This window comes from Procambarus clarkii, chromosome 16 (assembly GCF_040958095.1).
Source record: "Procambarus clarkii isolate CNS0578487 chromosome 16, FALCON_Pclarkii_2.0, whole genome shotgun sequence".
NCBI classification, from domain to species: domain Eukaryota; kingdom Metazoa; phylum Arthropoda; class Malacostraca; order Decapoda; family Cambaridae; genus Procambarus; species Procambarus clarkii.
This window is the reverse complement of record NC_091165.1, coordinates 28,839,669-28,859,400: the sequence shown is the minus strand read 5'-3', so window position 1 is coordinate 28,859,400 and position 19,732 is coordinate 28,839,669. Positions and strand designations below refer to the sequence as shown.

The following is a 19,732-nucleotide window of genomic DNA, read 5'->3' as shown; positions in this document are numbered from 1 at the left end:
GGCCGCTGCCACTACCACTGGATCTTCCGACTCTACCAACGCCCCAAGCCGCTTGTTCTTCTGTAGGCGGATTGATTGAAAGTCGGGTATTTCTAGTCCACCGTCCTTCACGTCGGCATGAAAATAGGCATTAGGAGTATCATGAGGCAGCCGCAACCAGCCACGGATGCCATGCCGCAGCCGCCGGTCAAGACTCGCTAACTCCGTCTTAAACACGCGTCCGAGAACAAGCCGGTGGTTCATCTTGGGGATTAGGTGGTGTTTTAGTTGGTAAAGCCTCTGTTGGGGTTCGAGGGGCGCGCTTAACTTAAAGCATCAAAGCCTAGCCAAACATATCTTGCCGGAGCCGATACTCATTAGTCGTTAAAAGTGTCAATATTAAGGGGTTTCTAATTTCCCTAAATCACCCTCAGTTTTTACGTCACGGTCCAATGCGTAACAAATGTAGTGTTTATTAAGAGAACGGGAAACACGATGTCAGATTGGCCTAGCGTGTCTGTGGCTTCCAAATTACTAACAAGCCTCACGAGTTGACCAGACCACACACTAGAAGGTGAAGGGACGACGACGTTTCGACTTGAGAATTCTTGAGAATTCTCAAGTCGACACAATCGACTTGAGAATGGTCCAGGACGGACCGAAACGTCGTCGTCGTCCCTTCACCTTCTTGTGTGTGGTGTGGTCAACTTACTTTAGCCACGTTATTGTGACTCATCGCCTGCAAGCCTCACGACCAATTTGGTCCGGGTTTGGACCCTGGCGAGGGAGGATTGATTGGGCGCCAATCCTTAACTGTTCACCTCTTTTCACCCAGCAGTAATTGAAGACATGGTTGTTAACCAATTGGCGGGCCAATTTTAGTAAGTTTTACCATGAGCTGTGGGAACGGAAAACTCTCAACAGGAGTCGAAAGTCGTCTGTTCCTGTACCCACCTGTTGTAAAAAAAAAAAAAAATCCTACTGAATGAAGTCTTTTCTAATGCTCCGGATCCTGACCCATAAGGGTGAGGGTTGCTGGGGGGATGGGTAAGCGTGTAATGGATTGATGGGGAGGGGTAGAAGGGAGAGAGAGAGAGAGAGAGAGAAAGAGAGAGAGAGAGAGAGGTAACAGGGCACTTTTCAACAGAATCGACCAATTCGTTAATATAGCGTCCTGTTAATATGGGGTGAGGACAGTGGATGGAAAGGTGAGCATCAAGAGGAATTAAAGGCCCAAAAGCTTTAGCGTAGTCACGGGAAGGATACGGTTGGCAGGGTGAAGGGAAACTGAGCCAAGCCAGTAACCGGATGGGTGAACAACAAGGAAATGGAGCGGAGAAGGGAAGGGAAGGGAAGGGAAAGAAAGGCACTTTCTCCTCATAGTTCCTCATAGAAGGAACTATGAGGAGAAAGTGCCTAGCCATTAAAACTATAGCACTGGGAAAGGGGTCAGGATAAGGATTTGGGATGGGACGGGGGCAAGGAATAGTACCCAACCACTTAGACGGTCAGGAATTGAACGCCGACCTGCATGAAGCCAGACCGTCGCTCTACCGTCCAGCCCAATTATTAGAGGGGGGTGATTAACATTTACTAGTAAAGTTAGCAAGTGTATGAACCAGAGGTACTTACCTAGACTCACTACTAGAGAGCCAAAAAAGAAGAAGCTTAAGCACAACTCTCAGAAAATCAAATGAATGACGATTCTATTACAAATATTGCAAAATAAATGATGAGAATAATCAAATAAGTTGCAGAAACAGCGCTGCATTTGTCCTTCAAAAATCAACAATGCAATGTTGCAGGAGCAACCTTCCATAACTCTTCACCGTAGCTTCGTTACTCTTTGAGCAAGGAGTATACTCGCCATCTTTGAGCAAGGAGTATACCCACCAGCTCCGAACCCCAATTGTTGCAAGGTTTACCTCGTGTTTATCTTGAGCTGGTTGCAAGAGGGGGATCAGCGTATCTGACCAGGCTTAGCTCCTGGCTGGTGGTAGTATGATCAACCAGGCTATTGGACGCAGCTGCTTGCAATCTCGATCACTCTCATCAAGAATGGTGGACGGACGGGTTTCCTCTACTTGTACCAATACTTTCGTAGGGAAAGTGATGTTGGTCGCTAATATAGCGACCATGTTTTATCGTTTCCTCCAAACACACACACACACACAAAGTTGATTGACAGTTGAGAGGCGGGACCAATGAGCCGAAGCTCAACCGAGTCAGAGCTCAAACCACACCATAAAATAACTACCGAATACAGTACAAAATACAATACTACAATACAACAGCTGTGGTCAATAAGCGATGAGATCACAGGTCAAAGGTCACACAATTGAGGGAAAGAATGTAACTGATCTGATATTCTTTTAATGACAATGTTTTTATCTTATTAAAGAACATAGAGATATTGAGGATTTATGCTCAATAAAACTTAAAATATTTCTGGATAAGTAAAGTAGAAATGTCTTTATTTGGATACAAATGACTCTTGTATATCTTGCAGATTACTAAAATATAACAGCCCATCGTATCCTATCCTATCCATCGTCCAATAATTGTATTTATCGCGGCGACATAGTCAAACTAACAACAATGGATTGTTGGAACCCCCCCAAAAAGACCACTTTTGTATTACTGAGTTCAAATGCCACGCTCAAAATGGGGAAAAAAGGCAACTGAGGAACCTATCCTAACCTAACCTGTCCTGTTCTATTCTAATCTATCCTAACCCAACATGTTCGAGGCGTAAACAAGTAATCGAACATACACACTTGTTGTCCGATTGCTTGTTTATATCGTTATGGCTAATATATATGATTGCCCGCATATATATTAGGGATGTAAACAAGCCTAATATACGTTATCTTGGGCTTAATATGGTACACACATGTGCATACTAGGCCTACAAATGATTGAGTTTGGTTTTGACTTGTGTGTGTGTGTATGTGTATGTATCTTTTACAAAATTAATAGTACAAAGTGTTTCATTGTTAGGTGGAAAAGTCAATTTTTTTACGTTCAATCAAATAGTTGTTATACATAGTATTTTTCATTTTAGGTGGATGGGCTGTAGTTTAATATAGCCTCTTCAATATGAATCATCAAACAACATATAATTTGTTATAGAGGCAGAGACTTCTTGAATCAATGATATAGCGAGATGGGGAGATAGACATTGGTATAGGTATATATCTATATATATATATATATATATATATATATATATATATATATATATATATATATATATATTTATATTTATATTTATATTTATATATATATATATATATATATATATATATATATATATATATATATATGACAGTGTCAGACCACGAAGGAAAAATGAAACAGGAAATTTCCTTAAGTACTTTCGTATATTAAATACATCTTCAGAAGGTTTAATATACGAAAGTACTTAAGGAAATTTCCTGTTTCATTTTTCCTTCGTGGTCTGACATTGTCACATTCTTAATCACGTGTTTATTTTCGTGATATACACACATATATATATATATTTATATATGTCGTACCTAATAGCCAGAACGCACTTCTCAGCCTACTATTCAAGGCCCGATTTGCCTAATAAGCCAAGTTTTCATGAATTAATGTTTTTTCGTCTACCTAACCTACCTAACCTAACCTAACCTAGCTTTTTTTGGCTACCTAACCTAACCTTACCTATAAATATAGGTTAGGTTAGGTTAGGTAGGGTTGGTTAGGTTCGGTCATATATCTACGTTAATTTTAACTCCAATAAAAAAAAATTGACCTCATACATAGAGAAAAGGGTTGCTTTATCATTTCATAAGAAAAAAATTATAGTAAATATATTAATTCAGGAAAACTTGGCTTATTAGGCAAATCGGGCCTTGAATAGTAGGCTGAGAAGTGAGTTCTGGCTACTAGGTACGACATATATATATATATATATATATATATATATATATATATATATATATATATATATATATATATATATATATATATATATATATATATATATATATATTTGACGGGGAATTTCAATTGATTTTAAGTAGTGTTCTTTGAAATTTGTTTAATTCGTTTCAAATTGTTAATTATCTCGTGTGTTGGGTACTTTTAATATCGTTTTAATAGATTTATCAGTACTTAGTGAACGTTAAAAGATATACGTTTGTTTTCGTCTATAGGGCCTATTGCAACCTTAAACCTATTCTTAAGTGTTGAGTTATAAGTGTAGTTTGAGGTTTTGTATAAGTATACTGTACCAGATGTTAAGTGACCGAAGTAAGATAATTAAGGAATATTCCCGTACCGGGAGTTCGATAGGATTCTGAAAACTGACCCGTTTGTTAAGTGACAGGAGTCATGAAGTGTTGATCCTCAGACACGTGTCCTTGGAGGTCATTAATGGTCCTGGACCATTCTCAAGTCCATTCTCACAATCGACTTGAGAATGGTCCAGGACGGACCGAAACGTCGTCGTCCCTTCACTTTCTAGTGTGTGGATTGGTCAAAAATACATAGCAGGTTTTGCATGTAGAATGAGGTTTATGTGAGGTGTTCCACAGTCGATGCCTGCCGGGTGGGGGTGAGGTGTGAGATCTGTTTTTGGTCTTAAAAGATAGTAAGATGTTCCTAGTTGTAAGCTGGCTGTCGATAGCTCAATGAATGTGTTTTATATGTAGTGCTTCGGCTGTGTCTAACTCTCTACCGTCCTTGTGTCTGTTGATTACTGCTTGGGTAGATGGTGAGGCTATGTAGAAATAGCCTAAGCTACTCTATCCCTTCGAGATGTATTTCTTTCTTGTCTCAATAAACATACTTGAACTTGAGGCTATCTCTGGTTGGGCGGAGAAACGACGTGATCTTTTTGATAGAACTTTGTTTATCTGAAATTACCTGAGGACTACTATCTCTTTAGTGGTGCCTTCACGAGGACAGGAAGCCGGCGGCTTGTCGAAGGTCCCCCCCCCCCCCATTTGTCCTGGTGATTTGGTCGAGCTGGATTTTGACATTCAGAAATGTTTAGGAATATTAGGTCTTAAGAGAGATTGTCTTGATTAGTTATTTAAATATTGAAAACATTAAGAGGGCCGACAGTCCCCAACTGGGCATAGAAAAGCACAGACAAATGTCGCCTATGGCAGGCACCGCTCCTGTGCCAGGTAAGTCCACTACGGGCTCACCATGGCTCGCGCTACTTGCCCCGCTCCTGTGCCAGGTAAGTCCACTACGGGCTCACCATAGCTCGCGCTACTTGCCCCGCTCCTGTGCCAGGTAAGTCCACTACGGGCTCACCATAGCCCGTGCTACTTGCCCCGCTCCTGTGCCAGGTAAGTCCACTACAGGCTCACCATAGCTCGCGCTACTTGCCCCGCTCCTGTGCCAGGTAAGTCCACTACGGGCTCACCATAGCTCGCGCTACTTGCCCCGCTCCTGTGCCAGGTAAGTTACGGGCTCACCATAGCCCGTGCTACTTGGAACTTGTTCCGAGTAGCTGAATCTATAACAACAACACTCATATGGTCACAGCCTTCGACACCCCCGTGGTAAACATTGACAGAGCATTCTCATAAAAAAAAGTTGTTGTTTAAGATTCGCTACCTGGAACAGAAAGTTCCAAGTAGCACGGGCTATGGTGAGCCCGTATATCAAAAAAAGGCCAAATGTTCATTCCATACAGCCGCTCAAACTTATTTATAAATGAAAAACGCTTTTCACACGATTCACAACTGATGGTGTTCGCAGGTACAGCCCCGCTCCTGTGCCAGGTAAGTTCACTACGGGATCACCATAGCCTGTGCTACTTGCAACTTTTTTGCTCCGTGCAGCTCAATCTAAAACAACAATAATAATAATACTGATGGTGTTCGGACATTTCTCGAACAGTGCATCCCTTATAACTCTTGTTCGAATTTTAACTATAAATTCTTCACCCACGAACTGCAACTACAAATAATTACTAACAGCAGAAATTGAAATAAGTTTATTGAGGTAAAATACACACAAAGGGATGAGGTAGCTCAAGCTATTCTCACCCCGTTCAGTACAACGTGTTAATATATACATAGACACACATCACAAACAATAAACGTATTACCGAACATTCTGAGAGATAAACAATAGCAGAGATGCGATTCGAACAGAGAACGTTGGCGAAGCACAGTTGGAGAAATGTTCGAATATCATCAGTTGTGATTCGTGTGTAATGGATCTTTCATTCTGATATAGGGGGGGGGAGGGGGTTGACGGCCGGATTAATGAGCATTTGGCCTCTTTGAGGACGGCCTGGGTTGTTTGTGAAGACCGGTTCCATAGTTTATGAGGATTGGCTGCATTGTTTACGAGGCCGGGCTGTTTGAGTTGTCGGTCGTCTCAGGTGTTGAAACTGTCGCCTGACGAGTCAATTCGTGGAAGGTCCTCATCAACTCCGTCATGTGGGAGAGGGAAGGAGGAGGAGGAGATTAGAGAAAGGAAGGAAGGAGATAGTGAAGAGCAGTGGAAGGTGTATTCGTAATAAATGACCGAATAATGTTTCCTCGCTCTGCTCGGTCTATAAATGTGGGATAAAAGGGACTGGATAACGTTACTGAACACGCTGTCCCTCTACACAACTTGTGGTATCAAAAGTAAATATTTTGGTGGAAAATTTTCCTCACCAAAATAATTTGGTGGAAAGTGTTCTGAAATTTTTGTTATATTTAGACCTTAAAATTATCGGTGGTCTCAATAGCGCCTAAGTTGAAAATAATATAAGGAAAATAAAACCAATATATTTTCCTGTACTCTCCGTCGTTAGTGTTAAAAAATAATTTAATTTTCGCGTCCACTCAGTAAAAGTTATTAATAAATGCATTGAGAACATCACCAGAGAACATCTAATCCCATTAAAGACCATTCGGTCTCTCAGATAATCTCAGACATAACGAAAGTGTACTATAGAATGAAATGGTTTTAACAAATATATAAATTAGGTTCTGAAAATATTTGCTCGAAATCTAAACTTATCAATATGACTACAAAAGTTAATCAGTGATTCTAGCACGAATTTTGTCCTATTTTTCTTTCAAATTCAAATTTTTATTCAGGTAAAAGTATATACATAGATGATGAATTACAAACATAATGTTGAATTTATAGATAGAGCTAGTACATACAATACCTAAAATCCTTATAGATAGAGCTTGTACATACAATTCCTAAAGCCACTAATACGCATAACGTTTCGGGCAATTCGGGCGTTTCTTATGTATATAGTTTATATAGAATGACCGTTACCTATTCTAAGAGTAATTTTGTCCTCTCATTAGTCGGCTAGGCTAGTAGGTGTAGTGACTTGGGAATATTGTATGGGTCATGTAGATTATAGGACGAACCTGAATGTAATCTGGTTGTTTATAGTTGAATGAGTACAGGTGATGAGTCACAATAACGTGGCTAAAGTAAGTTGACCAGACCACACACAAGAAGGTGAAGGGGCGACGACGTTTCGGTCCATCCGAATAGTCCACGACGGACCGTAACGTCGTCGTCCCTTCACCTTCTAGTTGGATGAGTGTTTGATATGTAGTACTTCGGCTATTTTTAATCTCTTTTTCATTGTATCTGTTGAATGTTTCGGTGTTGTTCCCTTTGACGCTTCCTGCAGAGAGGCGCGACCATTTGATTTTTGCATTTATTATTTGCCAGGATCTTGTGCAATTCAGTTTGGCATCCATTTCAGGTCGTCAATTTTTCTCCCCTTGGGTGTCTTCGTTATCGTTAAAGCTCTGACTTTTGGAGTCTCAATAATTTGACTTTTTGTGACGTCTCGTCATTGTTCCTTGGAGCTCCGGACTCGGGTCTTAGGAGTGGTCGTGCCGTTGCGGCATCTCTTGATGCAAACGTCTTCACAAGCAGTTCATCTGAATGTACCAACAGTATGGCCAGTTTCTATTTGTTGTGTTAATTCCATCTCTTAATATTAGACGCGCATGATTATATTCATGTGTCGTTGCTGTAATTAAATGCAGGAGTTACACTCCAATGAGGTGGAGCTGAAGAGTGGGGGGGGGATGGAAGCCCCTTCAACCCTCCCCCCCCAACTCTTGAGATCCAAGGGTGAGGTCCAAACAGGTGTGTTATAGGGTAAAGCCACAACCCGTCCTCGACTCAAGTCCATTACATTCAGCGGTCAACCCCACAGACGCATTCATAAATTTTTACATGCTGTTCATTCAAAACGGAAATTTTCTCAAGTAAAAATGAATAATATATTAGCGTATTGTGCATATGTAGGCATAGGTTAGGTGTTTAGGTTCTGTTGGCAATTATTTGTATTAGTAGTACGTGGGTGAAGCATTTATAGCGTTGTGGTTCAAACAAAATTCGTCAGTGAAGCACTTGTTCCGGAAGTGTTCGAACGAAATCAGGCGTGAGTCGTGTGTAAACCGTTTTTCATTCATAAACAGGGGGGTTAGGCGGGTGCATGGAATCACTTTTGGGTCTTTGTTTGGAGGACGGGCCGGGTAAAGCACGACTGTTTATGGTGGAGGTTCAACCCCCCCCCCCCTCCCCAAAACAAAAAAAAAAAACAAAAAATGGGCTGTTGACAGACCCTACCATTACTGTTCTAACTCACTGTTGTTATACGCTCGACATACACCTGGCCGTTCATTACCGCCTCTGGCTCTTGTCAAGTCTTTTGAACGTCGAATAACTTTTTCATGAGACCGAAAGAGACCACAGAACATCTTCGTGACTCTGGTGATCTTGAACATATACAATTATATCATTTTCTTCAAAACTTTAATCTTAAAAAAAAACACTTATCTTTTAAGGCTGGTAAATATAACATACATAAACCACCTGAGATGGCTTGTAGAAGTATTGATAATAATATGGTCCCTTATACAGTATATGGTCCCTTATACAGTATATGGTCCCTTATACAGTATATGGTCCCTTATACAGTATATGGTCCCTTATACAGTATATGGTCCCTTATACAGTATATGGTCCCTTATACAGTATATGGTCCCTTATACAGTATATGGTCTCTTATACGGTATATGGTCCCTTATACAGTATATGGTCCCTTATACAGTATATGGTCCCTTATACAGTATATGGTCCCTTATACAGTATATGGTCCCTTATACAGTATATGGTCTCTTATACAGTATAACAACCGTTGACATGTTCTTCCATACATTATAGGTTCCCCATACAGTATATTCCCATACATTATAGGTTCCCCATACAGCATAGGTTTCTCATACAGCATATTCCCATACAGTATTCATACGTCCCACTCCTCAGTATGCAGCATTGCATAGCATTCAGATTGCAATAACTATTATTTATATTATAAACCTGTTTAACTTGAACAACAATTACCCAATTATCCTCTTAAATGATAGTACTTATGGAAACTAGTTATTCGAACGTACAAAAATGGACTGTTGTAGCCAACACTGTTCAGTTATGGTACTATTAGAGAGCGCGAAAATTAAACATTCTTAGGCCTAGGCACATGTATTATATTAGGCCTAGGACTGGCTGCGTTAATACACAAGACTCACAACTCAAGTCGCTCGAACATTTCTCGAACTGTGCTTCGTTGACTTTCTCTGCTCGACTCGCAACTCTGCAACTGCTTCGCCCACTTGCTTCAAATGCAAAAAATTGCCAACAGAACTTAAACACTTAACCTACGCCTAACTATACATAGAACGCTAATGTATAATAATAATATTAATTTATATATGATAAACTATTTTTAATACACAATTAGTTAAAATTGATAAATGCGTTTTTTTTTTTTTTGGGGGGGGGAGTCGACCGCCGCTTTAACGAGCCTTGTCTGAAGACAGGTTGCAGCATAATTGTTGTTTTGTTTTCATTCAAAGCAGAGAATGGGGTGGTTTGGTTAACGAGCCATTGTTTACAATGACAGGCTAAAGAACATAAGAATGAACATAGTCTGAAAGTAACTTCAGAAGGCCCCTATTGGCCCATATGAGGCAGCTCCTATTTATATCCACCCAACCTTGTTCATATAAGAATAAGGCTTAACAAAGACAGCAGAAAATCAATTTACATTTACTAAACAAAAAATCTACCACTTACGGGCTATTCATGCCCGTGCCACCTCTTGGATGGCTTAATCTTCATGAATCAATCAATCAATCAATCAAGACAGCAGAGTTGCCAGTCATTATTACATTGGGTACAAACTCCTGTAGTCCCCTTGAGCCACAGCCTTTCACTGACGATTGAAGGAGATGACATTCAGCCCCGCTCCTGTGCCAGGTAAGTCCACTACGGGCTCACCATAGCCCGTGCTACTTAGAACTTGTTCCGAGTAGCTGAATCTATATGTAGGAGATGTCAACTTTCTGAACGAGTCTTAGGCTCGTAATTGAACGTAAGACTTGGAGTTTCTGAACGAGTCTTGGGCAGTATTTAAGTACAGCATAACGAGCCACTTGGTAATTACCGTTTCTTATGGAGTGTTCAACATTAAGAGTAAAGTTCGCTAGGAAGATGGAGACGCAGACAGTCGAACCTGTCACCTGAGGAAAAGTTTGGGCGGTGCTAATTAGCGGCCGCCTTACTCAGGTGAATACCACGCTGACGGAAGCGTTGAAGGTGGTCATTACTGTCCCGCCCCCTCTGTCGCCGACTCTCTGAACACCCGTCACTGGCTGCTTCGTCCCCTTCCTCTGTCACTTCCTGTCTCATCCCGTCACTACTTATCCTAGCCTCCCTGGTCACTATACCTGCCTCTGGTCACCCTCGTGACTACCTGTCCCAGCCATCCCCGTCCCAATCTGTCACCCCCTGTCCCCCTCCCCTCCCGTCATCACAGGTTGAGAGCTTCAAAAGTGGGATAAACCCGACAATTTATAGTAATCAGTTCAAGTTTTTCTCCCAAGTGAATATACACAATTACAAAACGATCAAACCCCACAACAGTGAATTCAAACTGAACCAAATTTAAATAGGAAAATATACACATTAGGACTGTCTTGAGAGACGAGTTATAGACGGGAAGAATAACCTACCAGAAGCATAGTGGAAACCAATACCTTGAAAAGTTTTAAATCGTGAACAGGTTTGATAGATAATAGATAGTGGGGGTCGCAGTATTCCTGTTTCACGTGGCCCAGTAGGCCTTCAACAGTGGTCCGTGCCTCGCATGGAGAATTAGACCCATAGTCAAATTCCTGCAACGCAGGAGCCAGTAGGTCTATTGAAATGTAATCCCTTAAAAAGTTAGCTTAAATTTTGCCTCGAGGGGCGAGTTTATTGGGCAGCGTTACTCATCCTGTGAGTGGACACACCGCCATAGTGACAGTATTGGGCAGCGTCACTCATCCTGTGAGTGGATACACCGCCATAGTGACAGTATTGGGCAGCGTCACTCATCCTGTGAGTGGACACACCGCCATCGTGACAGTATTGGGCAGCGTCACTCATCCTGTGAGTGGACACACCGCCATAGTGACAGTATTGGGCAGCGCCACTCATCCTGTGAGTGGACACACCGCCATAGTGACAGTATTGGGCAGCGTCACTCATCCTGTGAGTGGACACACCGCCATAGTGACAGTATTGGGCAGCCCCACTCATCCTGTGAATGGACACACCGCCATAGCAGCATGTACAACACTCCCCAATAGGAAGAAAACCCGCTGGGTTGCTCATCCTGTCACTTGTACCCAGACACAGCTGGGACTTGCTTAACTGTCTCAAGTGAACAGCTTCTCAAACAAGAAGATAACATTTGCCAACCCCCTAAACTTAGGTTATCTTGCGCGTGCCAAGTTGGGGGAATCATTTTTTAAGAACAGAATCTATATTTAAGAAATAGTATGTTTTTTCTAACTCAAACACTGTAGGAATTATTATTGTACATATATTTCTAATGTCTTTTTAGGTGGGCACAAGTCTCGCAGGTTCAAGTACGTTTATTGAGACAATAAACTGTTGTTGTTGTTTAAGATTCAGCTACTAGGAACAAAAAGTTCCAAGTAGCACGGGCTATGGTGAGCCCGTAGTGGACTTACCTGGCACAGAAGCGGGGCAAGTAGCACGGGCTATGGTGAGCCCGTAGTGGACTTACCTGGCACAGGAGCGGGGCAAGTAGCACGGGCTATAGTGAGCCCGTAGTGGACTTACCTGGCACAGGAGCGGGGCAAGTAGCACGGGCTATGGTGAGCCCGTAGTGGACTTACCTGGCACAGAAGCGGGGCAAGTAGCACGGGCTATGGTGAGCCCGTAGTGGACTTACCTGGCACAGGAGCGGTGGTGTAACTGGCAACAAGAGACATCTCTCTGGTAGTGGTCAAGGCGGTGTCCGCCACTCGCATCCCAGATAATGTAGCTTCATATGCTTTTATATTATCTCTTATCTTGAAAACAAAAACATATAATTCTTTCTAATTAATTAGAACTCTTGTCTTTCTTGCTCTGTAAATGTCAATTGGATAATTGCTACAATGCTTTGGGATTTCCTCTTTTATATTCGATTGAGTAAATTTGTCTTTAACTTTGATCTACTGTTGCTGGTTTCGGGAAGCATTGCCCCCGCGGCCCGGTCTCTGACCAGGCCTCCTGGTTGGTCATCTAGTCAACTGGACTGTTTTTCTTTCATCTTGAATAGCTTTGCTCATGAGACATCAAAAACAGAGATCACTTAATAAAGTGACTTTGGCAACGTGCATTTTTTTAAGTAAAATTCAAAATTAAAATGTGCGTTATTTATTTGAAATTACAAAAGTATTGTAAAATGTACAAGTACAGGAGCGTACTGATTCCTTAAAGTTAACAATATCATAAGTGTTAACACAATATCGAGTGTTATACTGTTCCCTAGAACAGTATAACACTCGTACGTCTGTTCTCCCATACAGAGAACATTATATATAACACGCGTGAACACTAATAACCTGCAAGGACATAACAGCTACGACGTCTGTACTATTGAGTACAAAATATTACAGGAAACTGTAGTCCGCATCACATTTAGACGACATTTAAAACAATGACAAAACAGAGATTCTAACACATTAAAAAAAACTTTCTATTGGTTTGTCCAATTTGATCCTGAGCTAAAATGTAGATCAATACGTTACTCTTTACTATATAAAAGTATGCGCTCAAATTATTCTTGCTCCATTTTCTTTCGTAGGCATACGTTTTTTATATATATTTTTCACCGTGTATTAATTTATTCATGATTTATACACCTGTTGATGTATATTGTATATCAAACACCACAATGCTATATCCATTAAGAATATATAATAGAGCGCTATAGGGTAGGTATACGCCAATATTATCTCGAACCTTAATATGAAAAGTGTGGGCTGATTTTGTGATCTTTGAATTTTTATTTTAAATTTGTACTTAGATCAAGTTGAATGTGGTTTAGAACACGTAACTTAGATATAAAATATGGATGGGAACGTGTTGATTAGACGTGAAATATGGATGAGAGCGTGTGGATTCAACATGAAATATAAATGAGAACGTGGATTCAACGTGAAATATGGATGAGAACGTATAGATTCAACATGAAATATGGATGAGAACGTGGATTCAACATGAAATATGGATGAGAACGTATGGATTCAACATGAAATAAAGATGAGAACGTATAGATTAGATGAGAAATGTAGAGCTTGGGCGCAGAGGTAGATATAGATGCGCAAGGGGTGGCCGGCGTTCGCCCTAGGGGTACTAACGGCGCCCCCTAGAGATACTGACGGCGCCCCCTAGAGGTACTGCCGGCGGGAGTCCCTGTCCATATCCCTGTCGTGGTACCTTTCCCTGCGAGCCCGTCTCTCCTTGCCCTCCTGCTGCAGCTCTGCCTTGGAGAGCCCAGCGTAGCTTAGTAGTGGCCACGGCCGCTTACCCACTGACAGTCCTGAGAGGGAGAATGGGGATACAGTTAACTTTGTACACAGATAACAGATCGTTTGCACTTCGATTCCAAAGACGACTTGCGATGCTAACACTCCAGCCATCATTAAAAATGGGGCGAAACATGATAGAGGAAAATGATGAAATGCAATAAGGACTGCAAGCAATAATTAGAAACATAATGACATCTGAGAAATTTGTAAAAAAAAAATATATATAGATATAAATATTTTCCCTTATACTCTATGAAAAAATAATAATTTATAAACTTCCAAACAAGTGTACAGGCGCTAAAATTAGATAATATATCATCCATTTGAGAACAAAAATTGCTTCATTATTTTAATTGTATTCGATGCTACGATTTCACTGTTAAACCCTAGGAATAAAAGTCTAAATAAATTCCAGTTGTTGCTGAAGGAAGAGGCCGGTCACCCGTCCTCTCTCTACCCTCCCAGGAGCCGTGAGTATAACTTATTATTATTCAAACCTGCAGATTGGGGAAGAAGTTTTCTAAACGTAAATGCTATATGGTGTGTGTGTCTCCCTGTTTGGGACTCGCCACGCGGGCCACACCACATGGGGGCCACAGAACATGGGAGCCACAGACCCCAGGGGCCACAGACCCCAGGGGCCACACCTCCCAGGGGCCACACGAGCCACACCACACGCAACACAGGTCTTTGGAAGCCATTTTCCTCCGCCACAACCACAGCTTTACTCTCAGCGAAAGCTTTTACACCGGTACTTCGTGACGCTCGAGGCGCCAGGTTATGTTTAGGGGCGTAAATATCTTTCAGAAAGTGTGTGTGTGTGTGTGTGTGTGTGTGTGTGTGTACTCACCTATTTGTGGCTGCAGGATCAAGCTCTAGCTCTTGGACCCCCCACTTTTCTAACCGTTGGTTGTCTAATGCAATGACCCCTGGCCTATTTCTCTATCATACTTGCTTTTAAAGTTAGGAATGGAGTTAGCCTTTACAACCTGCTCCTTTAGGTCATTCCATTTACTCACTATCCTCACGCTGAAGGAAAACTTTCTAACATCCCTATGACACATCTGAGTCTCAAGCTTCCATATTTAAGGCCTTTTTGAATATCACGTGACAGAAGCTGTGCTAAAAATAAAAGTATTCATAGCTTGGCGCCTTTTTTGGATAATTGCTTACTCATAGAGTTAAAAGCTCTCTAGTCTCTCTATTCCTGCAGTGACCAAATTACCGGGTACCATAATATAGACGTAGGATTGTTTCGTGCGTAAGTTAGACGTATATATATATGAGTTTGGGTGGATATAAATAGGAATATTTATAAATAACAAATATTAAACAATAAATAGTTGGACAGTGAATATGAAAGTTCGATGCACGTCAGGATCCTCCTGCAACACTATCTCAAATATGTAACAAGTGTTAATCCTCTTTGCGGTTACCTTGCGATGATTTCGGGGCTCAACGTGCCCGCGGTCCGGTCCCCGACCAGGCCAGTCCTCAACAGAACTGTGAGTTAGGTACTGATGAGCACAGAGATTTAGCACGGCCAACTCAACCGACTGCTATTCATCAATTGGCTGGATCCTGGATGATTGATGAAGATTAAGCCACCCAAAAGGTGGCACGGGCATGAATAGCCCGTAAGTGGTTGTCCTTTTGAGCCATTACCAGTATCAAGAGCTGATACTGGAGATCTGTGGAGGTGCGACTGCACCCTGCGTGACGGGAGATGTCTCCCAGTGGATCCTGGTCCAAGGGGCTCAATATTAAGGCCCTTCTGATGGCTTTGATTTCTCGAGGTCAAAGGCTGGCGAGCAGCCATTGGTCAAGTTCTCCTAGGCTTCTCTGATTGATCAGATCTCCGATTTCTATATATTTCTTATAGTACAGAATCCATTACTCAACAGACTCGTGAAATCTGTTGATGACAAACTTCCCGAATCCTAATACAAATGATATACACTACTTTTAAACATTGCCAACGCCCGCAATGTATATTTGCAATGTATATGACGGACAACATTGGAAACACGTGTTTTTCAGCCAATCAAATATATGGTGTTAGCTAGAGATTTAGTGGCGAGTTTATGTAGCAGTAATAACAGTTGAGTATATCAAGGGGAGGCAAATAGTTATGGCTGGGTACAAGGGTGGTTAAGACGAGGCTCACCGTGGTAATAGGGGTAGTGGATGTAGCAGCAGGGAGACGTCGGGCCTCTCCAGCAACACATGACCAGAGATCTTAGACGAGTCCAGCGGAAGTGGTGAGAGAGAATCACCACAGGTACTGCCAGCGGGACCAGTGCTATCATGGCCAGTGATGCCAGTATCATCACTGACCTCATTATGGCAGTATCTGTCAGAATGATAATGGATTATTATTATTATGTTGTTAGTGACTCTTAGTGTCCTTAGTGGTGTACTCCTCCTAAACCCCCCACCCCCTTACCCATTAGAATTTACCTTCTCTCCCATTCCATTTTTCTGTTACACTCCTCTGTAACTCTGTAAACACCCCTCTCATTTCCCTTCCCCACCCCCCTCGCCTACTCCCCCACCCACACCCACTGCTGAAGCCCAATTTCACCCTCCTTACTTTCACTTCCGAGTGAGCTACGACTTCCGAGTTTTTCTTGAGACTGTCTTGTGGAATGTGAGACTGGAACTCCCGTGATGGGCCACTCGCTTTCACCTCTGTCATCCAGGGTGTTCTAGACCACCACCACCACCGTCCCTTGTTTGTTTTTCCTTTCATCTCATGCCTAGCAGTAAAATAGGTACCTGGGTGTTAGTCAGCTGTCATGGACTGCTTCCTGGGGGTGGAGGCCTGGTCGAGGACCGGGCCGCGGGGACACTAAAAAGCCCTAAAATCATCTCAAGATAACCTCAAGAAGATGCCTCTGTTCACGTCATGGTAAAATAAGTACTGGAGTCCAGCAACCAGGAGGCCTGGTCGACGACCGGGCCGCGGGGACGCTAAGCCCCGGAAGCACCTCAAGGTAAGGTAGCTGTTGTGGGTTGTATCCTGGGGAGGTAAGCCAGTAACTGGCCTAGGTGAGACCTCAGTAAGTCTATAGTAAGTACAAGAACGTGTTTTCCAGAACAGGAATTATATCATCATCTCACCATCTGTTCTGTCCATTTCCCCACTGTCTTACCCATTACCCCTTCCCGTCAATGAACATTCCCCCTTCCCACCAGCTGTACATAACCGGTTCCTCTCCTGAACTCTCCCCTTAATTACCCATCTTGCTCCCTTTTCCTTTCACCTCCCCGAGGCGGTGTTTGCCATTCCATCCCGTGATCCGCCCCACCAGCACCCTTGTCAGCCTTCATAAAGCAGCTAGCCTCTGACGTCATACCCATACAGCCGGAGTTCCGTTCTATGGCTCATAGGTGAAGACAAATGTGAAGAAAATTTATAAGATTCGCGCTAGAATAAATAAATAGATAAATATATATATTATATGTTGGGCATCCCATCCTCTTGTTTAGACAGGTAATGGTACGTATACTTATGGTAGTTGTATATACATTAGTTACTAATTATACATTAGTATGTATACATATACTTATACATTAGTTACATACTTATGGTAACTATGTGGACCATTATACATAGATTGACATAATGGACCATTAGGAAATAGAATTTGGTGCTATTGAATTTGAACAAACCGGTAGGAGTTTTATATTTATATGGCTAATAAAACCTAACCTAACCTTCTGTGACCTAATATAACACATATATGTGTGCTATACTAGGCCTAGGAATATTTAAGTTTTGTAACTTGATTTTTTTCTAGGATTTTATAAAGTGAATAGTAGCAAATTCTGCTATCTTAATTGTCCATTATATCAATATATGTGTACGATAACCCACATAGGTACAAAGAGTACTATCTATCTAAACAGGAGAATGGCTTGAGATTGGAGCATATTGTGTGTGAGAGAGAGAGAGAGAGAGAGAGAGAGAGAGAGAGAGAGAGAGAGAGAGAGAGAGAGAGAGAGTATACGCAAGTGTTAGCAAATATACTAACTCTCCACCACTGGTGTGTTGCCAACTCACAGCAACACAATCTATGTCAAATGTGTACAAGTCTTTCAAGTCATGCCAGCTGTGATGTTTTAAGTGAGAGAGAAAGTTGTATTGTCTTAAATAGGAGATAAGGAGGAAGGATTACCATTAATGGGTGTACACACACACACAGTGGTGGAGAGCTGTACCCACAGCTAAGGGAGAGGTAATGGGTGTACTCACATTGTAGGAGAAATAATGGGTGTACTCACAGCTAGGGAGCGGTAATGGGGGTTCTCACAGTGGGGGGAGAATGGACCAGCGCGTAACACAACAGACTTCAATCTGTCTGACTTACACAGTTGGACTACCATCGCCTCACTCAGTGCCCCCCCTAGCCCCCCCCCAGTCCCCCCTGCCCCCCCCCCAAGCCCCACACAACCCCCCCCCCCCCCACACACACACCAACTCGCAAGGTTAATTTCTGATTCTCGTAGTGTTTACTTCCGAAGCCATTTAGAGAATTTAACTCTAGTATCTTATTTTCTGACTCTTTTCGCTGAAGATTTTTATCCAGACATTTCTCTGGTTCATCTGTTTCTCCAGCTTCCGGGGGCTCTCTGGGGCTGGTCTATCCCGTTTTGAGTGTTGCCTCTGTCGACCCTGTGAATTTCATAATGATCCGGGAAAGATATACAGGCTTCGTAAATGGATATTTATATTGGTTGGTGAATCCAGGTGCTGCGTAGCCGTCAGTACTTACTCAAAATCCTGAGGAAAGTATGTAGCCCCCCTCCCCCCTACGTTGTTCCAGATTTAGCTACTCAGAACGAAGTGTCCATGTAGCACGGGCTATGGTGAGCCCGTCCAGCCCCCTACGTCATTGCTACTCTATTAAATGACGTATAAAAGGAGACTGAGGTTGTGGCGGTGACTGTACTACTGAGCTGTCATTACTTGACTTCAAATAAAATCAAATGTTTATTCAGGTAAAAGTATACACATACAAGATGAGTTACAAGCATAATGTTGGATTTCGAGAAAGAGCTAGTGCATACAAGCCTAAAGCCACTAATACACACAGCATTTCGGACTTATTAATTGGAGCATAGTTATTGCTACACGATCTGATTCTAATGAAAATATGGCAGTTATATTTTAGTGATTAGCCCGTTCTCATCAATACAGGTCAAATGCTCGTTAACCCAACCATCAAACCCTCATTTGATCAGTGAAAAACGATTACCCAACGACTCTCACCTGATGACGTAGGCAATTTTCTCGAGCAGTGGTTCGCTGACGACCGCTGCTCGAATCACATGTCTGTAGATGCTTCATCCACGTACTATATAGTAGGCATCCATCTGTCTCAGGAGACCATGGAGTTGTGCTCTGGTTGTCGGTCTGGAGTGGCAGCTCCAGGGCGCAAAGCCAGGGTAAGTTGATACGGCGGAGAAGCTGTTACCCATGCAGCAGGTCCCCCGTCTCCACGGCGCCGAAAGTCTCCAATGGAAAGGCAAACTCCAATCCAATTGGTTCCAGCGCCGTCGCAGGAATTGTGAGCAATAACCGGATTATTGTGATAATTGCCACCCACGTACTACAAACACAAATATTCGCCAACAGAACCTAAACACCTAACCTAACCTACGCCTTGAATATACATTGATTTCTTTTTATAATAGTATTAATTTATATATGAAAACAAACCTATTTATATTACACTGCGTAAACATTTATGAATGTGTCTCGAGGTGGATGGCTCCTCTAACGAGCCTGGCCTGAGGACAGGTTGCAAGTGCATATAATTGTCAGCCTTCTGCACTGTTATGAGTAAATG

The 19,732-nt window shown here is 42.2% G+C and overlaps 1 long non-coding RNA gene across 1 annotated transcript; it reads right to left on the bottom strand.

The window, feature by feature from the left end:
- Positions 1-12,724: 12,724 nt before the first annotated feature.
- On the bottom strand, positions 12,725-18,228 carry LOC138365422 (uncharacterized). The gene is made up of 3 exons (XR_011228806.1): positions 18,165-18,228; positions 16,045-16,230; positions 12,725-13,888 (listed from the first exon to the last, which is right to left on the bottom strand). It is a non-coding gene; the product is annotated as an uncharacterized lncRNA (long non-coding RNA).
- Positions 18,229-19,732: the final 1,504 nt, after the last annotated feature.